The following is an 11,861-nucleotide window of genomic DNA, read 5'->3' as shown; positions in this document are numbered from 1 at the left end:
ACCGCGGAGTGTGCGCGCAAAGCCGAGCCGCGCAGATGAGAGAGGCATGGGCTGAAGCGGCTCAGAGCCGGAAAGCTGCCGAGAAGCAGCCTCGGGGCGGGCGCAGCCGGGAAGCCGCGGGGATAAGAGAAACAGAAGTTTATAAGTAAAATGAGAGAAATAGGAATGCTGGAAGATAGAAGTAAAATGGGAGAAATAGGAATGCCCAGAGATAGAGAAATAGAGAAATAGAAAGGCCTCCCCTCAACATGGCAATGAGAAATCTTGGATTCGGTCTGCCTGATTAAGTGAGGCGATGAGCACCTGCGGCGGCTAGCAGCTTATGCGCCGCAGGTCACCGAAGACAGGCACGAATTAACATCAGTAAGGCCTCCCCACAATACAACAATTAGGAGGCTTGGATTCGGTCTGCCTGATTAAGGCGGTAAGCGCCAGCAGGCGGCTCGACCAGAGTGTGAGCCACAGGTCACCGAACACAGGCACGCATCAGCGCCTAAAAACCTCCTCACAACATGGCGAAGAGAGGACCCGGATTCGGTTTGCCTGATTGATAGGACTTGTAAGAACCTGTGGCAACTCTAGCAAGTAGAGCAGAGTGTGTGCCGCGGGACACCGAAGACAGGCGCATATCAACGCCAAAAATAAAAAGAAAGGGGGATCTGTGGGGAGCAGCTCGGACTGGACTGAGTTACTGGAATTAAGACTTATTCTATGCATCTGCTCTCCCACAATATGGCGCTGGGAGAGAAGTAAACAGCTTCTGCACAGCTGCCTCCAGTTCAACCAATAAACTGTAGGACTTGCTCCTGATTGGAGAGCAGCGTACTCGGCGTGTGGGCAGCCGAGTTGGGATTGGCGGAGGAGGACTATAAAGGAGGAGAGAGACGGCATGCATCAGGAACATCTAAGGGGAACATCTAGCTGAAGGAACACCCGTGCAGCCCCCGAGAGACCCGGCCGGCGGTGTGCCGCTCCCCTGCGGAAGTGGGGAATGTGGCCAGGGGGAACTGCCCTTCCACGGAGGTGGAAGGGATAGTAGCCAACCCGGGAAGAACCAGCAGCAAACCCGGGGAGGGCCGAGCAGACGAAAGAACAGCGCAGGGTTCTGTGTCGTTCCTCCACGAAGAGGGGGAGCGACAGTGGCTTGCTTTGTTTCTTTAAATGCACATTAAATCTTTTCAGAGCAAATCCCAGTGTTGCTCCTTCCCGACTCCTTCTGCAAACCAAGGACTGACTGTTCCTATAGCACTAATGAACTGTTCTATGGCTCGCCTTTTTTAACCCTTGCTCCTCCTGCCTTGAGTGATGCTTTTAACCCCTTCACAAAGAGAGTTCCTGCTTACTTAGCGTTTGCCCCATAGTTTCGTCGCTCCGCTTACCCTCGTAGCCTGTATCACGGACGGGTCAGGACGCGGTGGCCACCATGCGGGTCTTCACTCGCCTTCTCCGGGCCTGTATCACAGATCAAACATCTGTGGTGGCTCTTAGGAGAAGAGGCGGCGACCTAAATGAAACAGCCAGCTTTTCCAGCGACGTTCAGCTCAATTCCCGTTCCTCATGCCCCACGTTGGGCGCCACTTGCCCCGGCCCGCGGGGTAATCTACTAGGACACGAGGAGGGCAGACCTGAAGGGAGAGACCAACCAGACACGAGAAGGGAGACCAAGACAGTACTCTGATCAAGCTCTCACTTTATTGGAGAAGGAGGTAGCTTATATAGTACAAGGCAAGGACCGTAACAGTCGAGGGTAAGCAGGGGTCATCTTACAACATAGTTTAAAGGAATAATTTCACAGGAATCAGTATCAGTTTGACAAAGGGGGTTACAGCGAGGTCTTACAGCTACCAGATGTGCTTATCAAGGTACAAGAAAGAGAGCACTGAAGCCAGATGGCCAAGCGCTAACCATAGCAGTGAGCTGTACAAATGGAACTTTCTAGTGAATCCTCCTTACAGGAACACAGTTGAAGGTTAGTCTAAACAAAGGCCTATACAGGGACACCAGCACAGTGGCTCCCAACAACAGGGTGCCTTCCCCAAGAGGTTCACACCTCCCTTAGGATGTACCCCGTGTGAAGAGATCGATAAGCTTGTTCCTCATAACGGACAGAGCCTTCAAGCCCACTGGATTATTATCAGGCCCCTTCTGTCAGTTTCTGTTTGGCTTAGACAGCACCTTTCTTAGGTCCTCTCATAATGACTCTGTCCTTTGTTCTAGACCCTGTCTAGCCCACTCTGGGCCTCATTCCTTTGAATCGTGGCCTCTGCTCTTGCATCAACGGCTCTACTCCCCCTGGCTTATCAATAATCCTCTGCAAGTTTGGGACTGGCCAATCTCCAGGCTTTCACCTTCCAGCCCTTGTCCTCCCGCTCCTGTTCCAGTTTTAGCCCAAGAACAGCTCCTTGATTGCTGATAACAAATTAGGTATCAGATCCTCTGAGGACTCTTTTGTTTTATCATGAGCAAGCCAGATAGGGAAATCAGGTCTTCTGACCTCCACTCCAGTGGGCGTCTTGTCCTTGGATTGGTGTCCACAGTTATGTTAGGTAGGAAGTCAGAAATTGAGCCCATGTGTGCCTGAGAAAGGCCTGAAGACCAGCACCCACTGTGGAAGCTCCAGAAGCCCAGCATCCTGCACTTCGAAGTCCTGCCCGGATCCTGATGACCTTCCAGGGAGTCCTGCCCCTTCTGCCTGGCCTGGTAAACAGGCTTCCTCTAAGGCGGGGCGATGCCGATGCCAGCCAGGCATCTCCCTGGTAAGTTCAGGGAGAAAAAGTCAGACAGGAATTCTTCGTATTTAACCCAACAAGTCCTTTGTTCGGGAGGAGGAGAAGGAGAAGGAGAAGGAGAGGGGGAGGGGAAAGGCGGGAAGGCAAGACCCATCCCCTTAGGAACCCCAGCTTGCACATGAACTATGCACTCTCTCTCGGATCCTGCCTGGAGGGGTGCCCATCCGTTCTTACGCGTGTCCCTACCCTAATAAACCTTGCTATGTTGCTTTCCCCTGCTGCCTCACGCCTGAATTCTTTCTTGCACGAAGACAAGGACCCTTTGCTTCTCTGGTCACACAACTAGACAAGAACCCTGTGGATGCGGGCCGGCGCCGCGGCTCACTTGGTTAATCCTCCGCCTGCGGCGCCGGCACCCCATGACGGTGCCAGGTTCTAGTCCCCTACTCCCCTAGTCCCCGTTGCTCCTCTTCCAGCCCAGCTCTCTGCTGTGGCCCGGGAGGGCAGTGGAGGATGGCCCAAGTGCCTGGGCCCCTGCACCCGCATGGGAGACCAGGAGGAAGCACCTGGCTCTGGCTTTGGATCGGCACAGCACCGGCCATGGTGGACATTTGGGGAGTGAACCAACAGAAGGAAGACCTTTCTCTCTGTGTGTCTAAAACTCTACCTGTCAAAAACAAAAACAAAAACAGAAACGATCCTACGGATGGTTCCAGGGTTGGTTTGCCAGCTCGCCATGGCTTACTACTCTACTAGTGGCACCGGCTGGCCCTGTAATTCTAACATTCCTAGCCCTGCTTCTAGGCCCGTGCATTAAAAACTGTGTTACTAGCTATGGTCCAAAAAGAATTAGCACAGTGAAGTTAGTGGCTCAGCGGGGGCTCTCTCTTGTCGGTGGTTTTAGCTTCTCCTGGACATCGAATGTCGCGAGGCAGCGACAGGCCTGGACACACGGCTGTCCTGAGGAAGCCTGTTTCCCACACGCGCCCGGAGCCCTCGGCTGTCTGCGCGGGGTAACGCCACCTCGGTGCCAGGCAGCGAGCTCCCGGGCGAGCAGAGCCCCGCACGGCCTGCCCAGCGCAGGGGCCGCCCTTTTCGTCGGTCCTCGTCCTCGGGACGCTCTCCACGCTAGTTGAAGTGTGTCAGCTGCAAACGAGCTCCAGTGAAAGGCAAGGCCCCTCCCACAGCGGCAGTCGGTGCGGCGGCCGGTCCCCCGCGGTGCGGGTCCCGCCCCAGCCGGGAGTCACGAGCACGCGGCGGAACCGCCGGCTCTCTCGGGCCCTCGCGGGAGAACCCGGGAACTCCGTGCGGAGGCCTCGCTGCCCACAAGGCCGAGCCACGTGGCCATGTTTCCGCGGGGTGGCGCGCGGTGCCTGGGGCGGGGCGGGGCGGGGCGGGTGCATGCAGATGAGGACGGCGGGGGCGTGACATGCAGATGAGTGCGGCCGCGGCGGTGGGGCGGGGGAGGAGAAGGGAGGAGGGGGGAGGGGGGCCGGTCCCGAGCGCGGGCGAGGAATCGCCCGCGTGGACGATGAGGGCGACAGGGCGGCGTGGCCTGCGGGGCGCGCGCGGGCCCGAGGAGCGGCGGGGGCGGGGCGGGGCGGGGCGGGAGTCACCGCGCGTGAAAGGTGCGCGGCGGGGGCGGGCGGCGGCGCGCGCGCAGGGGCCCGGCATCGCTTCTCGGCCTTTTGGCTAAGATCAAGTGTAGTATCTGTTCTTATCAGTTTAATATCTGATACGTCCTCTATCCGAGGACAATATATTAAATGGATTTTTGGAGCCGGGAGTTGGAATAGGAGCTTGCTCCGTCCACTCCGCGCATCGACCCGGTATTGCAGTACCTCCGGGCGCGGTGCACCCCCTCGGGGGAAATAATGAGTTGACTAAAAACAGAATAATCAGTGCTTAAGGAACTCTTCGTTTTTTCTCGCTACTTCGCGACCCATGGGAATAAAAGGTCTTGCTTCTACACATACGGGAAAAATAGAGCTTCACAATCTTGTTTCCGGCCGTGACTGGAGCACAATCTTAGTCCACAAAGAACTCTAGAAATCCATGTTGAGAAGGGGATTTCATTGCACTTTAGGCTGCATCTCCCAGTGAAGGTAAACAGAGCGTGAATTCCAGCTGTGATGTTTGGCTATTGAGCAGCACTAGGAGGAGTTCTAGATCAAGAGTAGAGAGGGGGACAAGTCCGAGAAGTTGCGTTCGGTTCGGTTCGGTTGGTTTTTTTAAGTCAACTATTTTAGGGACAGGATGTGCCTATTTAAGCCCAGAGGTGAGGCCTGCACTTAAGACGCCTGCATCAGGGCCAATGTCGCGCACAGCAGTGTTAAGCCGCCACTGCTGCATGCCATATCGGATTCAGTCCACACCGCCCCAGCTCCCTTGTAAAGTGCTGTGACAAGTTGGGTCCACAGATGGCCCAAGTCCTTGGGACTCTGCCAGCCATGGATGAAGCGCCTGACTCCTGGCTTCAACCTAGCCAGACTGAACCAGCAGATGGAGCACCTCTCTTCTTTCAGATAAATGTTTATGAGATAAGCAAATGCCTGTATCCCATATCAGAGTGCCTGGGTACAATACCCCAGCTCTGGCTCCTGATTCGAGCTTCCTGCTGGTGCAAGACCCCGGGAGGCAGCAGGTGATGCCTCAAAGTAGTTGGGGCCCGGCCGTCTTTGTGGGAGACCAAGATGACCCTCCCAGCTCCACTCCAGCCCAGCACGGCTACTGGCCATTGCAGGCATCTGGGGAGTGACTCAGCAGCGGTTGAAGCCATCACCTGCAGAGCCAGCCTCCCACATGGGTGCGGTTCCTGAACCAGCAGATGGAAGCAAAAGCGCCTGCTCTCGCTCTCTCCAGCCTACCCGCTCTGTGTGTGCCCACTCCCACTTCTGTCTGCCGGCCAGAAGGGAACAAAGGAAGGGAGGAAGGAAGAAAAACGAAAAGAAAGAGCATTTGGAAGAACAAGGGGAAAAGTGTTATCTCACCAAAAAGCTTCCTTTTCCTTTTCCTTTTCCTATTCTGAAGTACAAAAGCAAACTGCTGGTTGGGAGACCTTTAATGAAGTCTTGCATCCACTGCAAAAGGAAAAAGAGAGAGAGAGAGAGAACCAATGATTCTGTGAGGAATCAGCATGCTAGAAAAAACAAACAGTGCTTGCAGGTGCATTCCAGAAACTGGAAAGCCAGCTACGATTGTCCTCTCTGGTCAGCAGGACTGGGGCTCTAAGTGTATGGTAGCAAACAAAAGGGCAGGATAAGCACAGGCTCCAGACTGACTGGGCTGTGTCCTGATGGATGACACACGAACATCTCGGAGGTCATACTTCGCTGCTTGCATTTCATTGTGCAGTCACGTTGCACAGAATATCCTGCCATCTCCACCTCATGATAAAGCCAAGGCAGGGAACAAGTCTCCCAGGGAGCTGGGCTGCTTCTGAGATACCTGGTATCAGACCAGCAAGCAGATGGGACCTGGCTCAACAGCCCAACCTCCCCTTTGCACTGCTTAAAAGCCTCCGACCTGTAGCCAGCACCGTGCCTTGGAGGGTTAAAGCCTCCACCTGCAGAGCTGGCGTCCAGTGGGTGCCAGTTTGAGTCCCGGCTGCTAATTTCCGATCCGGCTCTCTGCTATGGCCTGGGAAAGCAGTAGAAGATGGCCAAGTCTTTGGGCCCCTGCACCCACGTGGGAGACCCAGAACACGCTCCTGGCTCCTGGCTCCAGATCAGCTGAGCCCATTATTGCAGCCATTGGGTGTCGCTCCCCCTCTTCGCGGAGGAACGACACAGGACCCTGTGCTGTTCTTTTGTCTGCTCGGCCCTTCCCGGGTTTGCTGCTGGTTCTTCCCGGGTTGGCTGCTGTCCCTCCACCTCCGTGGAGGGGCGGCTCCCCCTGCCACTTTCCCCACTTCCGCGGGGGAGCGGCACACCGCCGGCCGGCTCTCTCGGGGGCTGCTCAGATGTTCCTTCAGATAGATGTTCCTGGTGCATGTTGTCTCTCTCCTCCTTTATAGTCCTCTTCCACCAATCCCAACTCTGCTACCCACACGCCGAGTACGCTGCTCTCCTCCAATCAGGAGCAGGAGCAGCTCCTGCAGCTTATCAATTGAACTGGAGGCAGCTGCACAAAAGCTGTTTCCTCCTCTCCCAGCGCCATATTGTGGGAGAGCAGATGCATAGAATAAGTCTTAATTCGAGTAACTTAGTCTAGTCTGAGTTGCTCCCCACAATTGGGGAGTGAACCAGCCGATGAAAGATCTTCACTTCCTTCTATCTTGCCTTTTAAATAAACAAATAAATCGTTGTAATTAAAAAAAAAAAGCCTCAGATCGTGGTCACTGAGCAGGAAAGGACAGTATTTCTTGAGACCCCAAGGTCTGCACTTGTCCTCATCTACCAACAATCTTTTCTTGACAATCAAATACTGTCCTCTAAAAAAGTTATTTATTTATTTTTAAAAGATTTATTTTATTTATTTGAAAGACAGAGTTATAGAGAGAGATCATCTGGTTCACTCCCCAGATGATGGCTAAGGCCAGAGCTGCACCAATCCAAAGCCAGGATCTTCTTCCAGGTCTCCCACGTGGGTGCAGGGGCCCAAGCACTTGGGCCATCTTCTACTGCTTTCCCAGGCCATAGCAGAGAGCCGGATCAGAAGAAGAGCAGCCTGGAATAGGACCGGCACCCATATGGGATGCTGGCACTTCAGGCCAGGGCTTTAACCTGCTACACCACAGCGCTGGCACCTATTCATTTATTTGAAACTCAGAGTGAGCCGGTGCCGTGGCTCCCTAGACTAATCCTCCGCCTTACAGCACCAGCACACCGGGTTCTAGTCCCGGTCAGGGCGCCGGATTCTGTCCCGGTTGCCCCTCTTCCAGGCCAGCTCTCTGCTGTGGCCAGGGAGTGCAGTGGAGGATGACCCAAGTACTTGGGCCCTGCACCCCATGGGAGACCAGGATAAGTGCCTGGCTCCTGCCATTGGAGGGTGAACCTACAGCAAAGGAAGACCTTTCTCTCTGTCTCTCTCTCTCACTGTCCACTCTGCCTGTCAAAAAAAAAAAAAAAAAAAAAAAAAAAAAAAGAAAGAAAAAAAGAAACTCAGAGTGACACAGAGAGAGAGAGAGAGAGATCTTCCATAAACTTGTTAACTCCCCAGATGGCCACAATGATGGGGGCTGTGCCAGGCCATAGCTAGGAGGTTCTTCTAGCATCCCACGGGGGCGCAGGGGCCAGATCACCTGGGCTGTGTTCCGCTTCTTTCTCAAGCGCATTAGCAGGGAGCTGGATCTGAAGTGGAAGCAACCTGGCTTGAGCCGGAGCCCAGATGGGACTCCAGTGTCCCAGGTGGCGATTAACCCTCTGCCCCACAGTGCAGGCCCCGCCTTAGTTACATGACTCAGCACCAAGGGCAGGGACCCCGCTGTCTGGTACAGAGGACAGGAAGAGCTTGTTCACAGGGAATAAAGCGGTGGGTTAAGGACGTGCAGAGATGCACAACCTTTCTCAGGGAGAGACACGACCACTACACTGTGCGATACTGCAACACAATGGCTGGGCACGGCTGTGGGAAGCAGGCTTGGCTGGGACTGCTGGCTGCGCCTCAAGTTCCCGTCCCTGCTGCAGTGACTCAGTCCATGATTTACTGCCCAGAAAGGGGTTCGCAGGCACCGGGAGGAGGGGTCACCAGACGGGCGCATGGGCTAGTGCTGCCCCTTTAAGCGGTGCAGACTGAGGAAGGGGGCTTGTTACTGGAGAATGGCAGGGTTCTTGTCTTCACGCAAGAAAGAATTCAGGTGCGAGACAGAGGGTAGTGGAAAGTAAAATAGCTAAGTTCATTAGGGAAGGGACATCCATAAGAACGGACGGGCACCTCTGCAGACAGAACCTGAGAGAGTGCCCAGTCGCTCGGACTGCGGGAAGAGCGAGGTTACATGGTTGGGTGGAGAGAACACACCTGGCCAGGCAGGCGGGCGGCTCAGCGTGGAGGCAGAGGGCTGAGCGCGCAGTCCGGTTGAGGCCGGGGGGTTTCAAGGAGATGGGTCTTTGTCTTCACACATCTCCTCCTGAAACAAACGACTTTATGGGTGTAAATATGAGAAACTCCTATCTGAGTTTTCCCCCAGAAGTTATCAGGAGGAGGCCTAGCTGGCGCCACCCTGATTTTAGAGGAAGGGTGAGCAAGATCCCTGGGGGACCGGGATCTAAGCAGGGTAACGGGGGCGATGCGTAGACACGGACGGACAAGTCACAGTGACAGGAACTCAAGGGCGACACCACCATACAGCTCCACGTATTCCCCTCTCATCTCATTCCCAGCACAGGGACACTGAAGCCAACCTGGCTCCCTGATCAAGCGACCCCAGCACCCCAGGTGGGGCGGTGTGGGGCACACGTTTGGTCAGCTTGAGAGCCTTTGTCTACACCAGGGTGCCTGGGTTCCAGTCCCTGGGGACATCAGGGTACGCCCCCACGGGGGAACATATGACATCAAAAAGCAGGCTGTAGAGGTTTTCTCTTTAGCTGTTGCCAGTTTGTGTTGGGCTTGGAAGATGCCCCAGTGTTGGGGCTTCTGTCTCACCTGCTGTCAGGTAGGAAGTCAGAAACTGAGCCCGTGTGTCTGTGTGTGTGTGTGTGTGTGTGGGAGACAGGCCTGCAGCCCAGCACCTGCTGCGGAAGCCCCAGGAGCCCAGACCCTGGTCACCTCCCAGGTTGTCCCAGCCCTTCCCCAGGAAAGCTCCCAGGAGAATTCTCTCTCCTCAGGACCAAGGGGTTACCTGATAACAGGGGCAAGAAAACCTCAGACACGCCTGAAGGGAAGCCCCCGACTCAGCCTGGTGCCAGCAAATCTGGGGAGGAATTTGCTAATTTTCTCCCAACAAACCCTTCCTCCAGGACTCTCCATTCTTTGTCCTGGAGGAGGGGGGAGGTGGGTAAACAGACCCCCTTAAAATCCTAGGGAGTCCAAAGGGACGGCACCCTCAGCCCTCTGCCTCTCTGCGGAGCCACCTGCCTGGCCTCATCCTCTGCACTCAACCATGTAACCTTGCTCTCCCCCAGTCTGAGTGACTGGGCTCTCTCTCTCTCGCTGTCCCTTCCCTCCTGACGGATGCCCTGTCCCCAGTAAAGCCTTATCACTCCGCTCTAGGTCTCATGCCTGAATTCTTTCTTGCGTGAAGACAAGAACCCCCAGCTTCCATGGCCTTCCCTCCGGGAACATTTCTGCCAACCACGAAGGGACTTCCACACAAGAAGGAGGCGGGAGGGGAAATGCCTGGGTCTAAGGCTGGCCTTGCAGGTTTCCCCACCTAAGCTAGAGAGACACCTTAATCCATGAACCCTTACAACCTGATGGATGGGTCTCTCTGCGGCTCATGGAAACTTTTCCTTCAGCCCCGCAGGAGTCTGACTGCCTCTCTGTGTTGTGGTGTGCTTCCTGTCCGAAGCCCTGGGCTCACACGCTGATGATCGGCCCTCTTCTGTGCTGCTGTCCCTGACTTGGCTGATGAGAGTTTTCACGTGTCTTGGAGGTTTCCTGTTTTTCTATTGCCAGTACTGAGTCTTGATTGGGAGAACTGTGTCTCAACGTTGTTTACGTTATCTGCCTATTTGTAATGTTTGAGGGATTACCTCAACTCTGATCAGATCTGGCCCACAGCCTTGGTAAAAATGCTCGGGTTAGAAGTACTCTTTTGGCTAAACGGTTCGACTCTTCGACAGTTTCAGTTCTAAACCGAGTCTTCTGACTTTGAGGCTTCCAGTCGGATCCCTGGACCTCTGAAAGAATGAGACTCTGATTTTGTTAAAATAACAGCTGTTTAGTCGATTCAGATTATGTCAAGTATGCTAAAAGGTTATAAATGATGTCAGGCCTGTGTTGTATTCGTGTTATCGCTTTCCAGCTAGAGTGGTCTTATAGTAAACGAGAGTAAATTCTGTGTATACAAGCCTTTATGTTGGTAACTACAGTCAGCCAATACAGATTGGTTCAAAATCCGGTTAACCCAAATGCCCTCCGGTTTGCTTTGGTTCGCTCGGTTTACCCGTGTTTTTGGTACGCTTTAACCGTGTTTCTTTAAAAGATGAGGGTCTTTTCCAAGTTGTGAGCATGCACTAGTGTCTCTGCTTGCTGTCCAGGAGGTGTCATCTTTATCGGTTACTTAAGAACAGGGAAATGTAATTTTGACCTCAAAAATAATGCAGATAATGGTGTGTATTCAACTTCAGTGCCTTAAATCATCTAGGCATCGTTACTAAGTTAAACTTGGGAAAATGTATTATAACACCTTAAATTCTGTAAGGGAGACTGGTGGGGCTTAGCAACATGTATTCTCATAGGTTGGCCATACATGACAATTCAAGACTACTTAAAAGTAACTTCGGGTGTAAGTTTCAGAAGGTCTGAGCAAGTCACAAAAAGATAAGAAAAGTTTACGATTTTAAAATCTTGTTTACAGAGTTTTCTACAAGTTGAGTGTTTTGTGTGTGTGTGTGTGTGTGTGTGTTTTGACAGAGTGGACAGTGTGAGAGAGAGACAGAGAGAAAGGTCTTCCTTTTGCCGTTGGTTCACCCTCCAATGGCCACCGCGGCTGGCGTGCTGTAGCCGGCGCACCGCACTGATCCAATGGCAGGAGCCAGGTACTTCTCCTGGTCTCCCATGGGGTGCAGGGCCCAAGTACTTGGGTCATCCTCCACTGCACTCCCAGGCCATAGCAGAGAGCTGGCCTGGAAGAGGGGCAACCGGGACAGAATCCGGCGCCCTGACCGGGACTAGAACCCGGTGTGCCGGCACCGCCAGGCGGAGGATTAGCCTAGTGAGCCGCGTCGCCGGCCAAAGTTGAGTGTTAATGCCAAAGTCACACGGACCTAAAATCGAAGTCCGAGCTTCTGTTAGGACAATGCGTTTTTTTAAAGTGCATATAAATATGTCAGTAAATATCTGGAAATGGTCTCAATTGTAAATCTTAAAATCTGCTGTTGTAAAAACTGCACCGTCTCCTTTTAACAGTGTCTGTTTAATTGGTTGCTCTGTGCCATTTCTAGAGTTAGGTCCTGTAAGCTCTTCTTGACTGTTAAATTGTTCCAAGTTATGTGGTGATTTCATGTGCTAACTCTTATGTTCGAGGTTTTT

General features: G+C 53.7%; 1 long non-coding RNA gene and 1 other non-coding gene across 2 annotated transcripts; one reads left to right on the top strand and one right to left on the bottom strand.

The window, feature by feature from the left end:
• Positions 1-1,386: 1,386 nt before the first annotated feature.
• LOC138846072 (uncharacterized) lies at positions 1,387-6,394 on the bottom strand. The gene is made up of 3 exons (XR_011383455.1): positions 6,255-6,394; positions 5,720-5,809; positions 1,387-2,753 (listed from the first exon to the last, which is right to left on the bottom strand). It is a non-coding gene; the product is annotated as an uncharacterized lncRNA (long non-coding RNA).
• LOC138846360 (U2 spliceosomal RNA) lies at positions 4,402-4,592 on the top strand. The gene has a single exon (XR_011383842.1). It is a non-coding gene; the product is annotated as a U2 spliceosomal RNA (small nuclear RNA).
• Positions 6,395-11,861: the final 5,467 nt, after the last annotated feature.

The sequence above is a fragment of the Oryctolagus cuniculus genome, chromosome 17 (genome assembly GCF_964237555.1).
Source record: "Oryctolagus cuniculus chromosome 17, mOryCun1.1, whole genome shotgun sequence".
Lineage (NCBI taxonomy): Eukaryota > Metazoa > Chordata > Mammalia > Lagomorpha > Leporidae > Oryctolagus > Oryctolagus cuniculus.
This window is presented reverse-complemented; position numbering and strand designations above follow the sequence as displayed.